Source organism: Tursiops truncatus, chromosome 2 (assembly GCF_011762595.2).
Source record: "Tursiops truncatus isolate mTurTru1 chromosome 2, mTurTru1.mat.Y, whole genome shotgun sequence".
NCBI classification, from domain to species: domain Eukaryota; kingdom Metazoa; phylum Chordata; class Mammalia; order Artiodactyla; family Delphinidae; genus Tursiops; species Tursiops truncatus.
The window spans coordinates 167,726,581-167,727,928 of record NC_047035.1 but is presented as its reverse complement, the minus strand read 5'-3'; the positions used below and the strand labels follow the sequence as shown (position 1 = coordinate 167,727,928).

Here is a 1,348-nt window from a genome sequence, read left to right as displayed (position 1 = left end):
CAGATACTGGCATGTTGTTACATCGTAAGTCCTACTAATTCACAATTTAATATCACGTACCCTACATAGTCAAATTGTCAATCATTCACAGCACATTAACAAAGTTACTAGGAAAACTGGACTACCGCCACCAAGGATGTTACAGAGTGCACAGAATTCTGCCCAGGAGAGCCAAGATCAAGGAGTGGGTGGCTCGCTTTAGGAAACAATTCTACCAGAAACAACATGGGAAGAGAAGCAATTTAAAGTGTTCAGGACATTAAATGCACAACTGACTCTAAACTGCCATTTAGTGTGCTTTGTATTATAGGATATAAAGGCTCCCCCCCATCTATGGAATGTGAAGCTCACACCCAAGACAATCAAATCCTCCCATATTCAATATCCCACTATTTTCTGGTTGTACCAAAAAATAAGCAACGAGCAAATGATTTCACCTCTTAAAAATAAAATGAAGCAAAAAAATAAAAAAATAAAAAGCAGCATTTACAGTTAAAAAATGGGATGAGGTAGGATCCCTCCTTTTAAAAAATGTTTCTGGAACTACTGAAAAACTTGCATTTACAAAATAGTTGATAAAAATGTTCCTCTGGAAGGTACAAGAAGGGAGACAGGGGCCCTGATAGGACCGGGTGCGTGGTATTAATCAGACTTGGCTTCTTTCTCTCCTGCTTCATTAGAGGCTGGGGGCTCCTCGTTCTTAGTTTCTCTGTTTACCGCAGGTAAGTCGTCTTCAGTCTCTTGGTTAGCCACTTCGGCCTGTTTTCCCTTTGCTCCCCTTTTCTCTTCTGTTTGCACTTTTTTGTCTGAAGATGTATCCTTTCCTGCCGCCCGTTTTGGGCTTCGTTCCCACTTCTGCAGGAGCGGGTGTAGCTGACAACCTCGCCCATCTCCCCTCGGGCTCCTCGTTTGCCGCCCCCGTGGCGGAGCTGACCTTTGGCGAAGCTGGGATGCCTGGCCGCTGCCGTTCCTCCTGCTGCCCGAGCTGCTGGGGACCCGCTCGAGATAGTGATTTTGTTTCTTTTGGATAAATTCCCATAAGTGGGGCTGCTGTATCACATGGTAGTTCTCTTTTTAATATTTGGAAGAAACTCCATACTGTTTTCCGTAGTGGCTGCACCAGTTTACATTCCCATCAACAGTGCACAAGTGTTTCCTTTCTCCACATCCTCTCCGGTATTTATTTCTTGTCTTCTTGATAATAGCTATTCTAACAGGTATGAGGTGACATCTCATTGTGGGTTTGATTTGCATTTCCTGATTATTAGTGATGTTGAACACTTTTTCATGTGTCTGTTGTCCATTTGTATGTCTTCTTTGGAAGAATGTCTATTCAGTTCCATTTTTT

The 1,348-nt window shown here is 43.0% G+C and overlaps 1 pseudogene; it reads right to left on the bottom strand.

Annotated features, from left to right (window-relative positions):
* Positions 1–642: 642 nt before the first annotated feature.
* On the bottom strand, positions 643–1,039 carry LOC117310607 (non-histone chromosomal protein HMG-14 pseudogene; annotated as a pseudogene).
* Between the last annotated feature and the right edge of the window lie 309 nt (positions 1,040–1,348).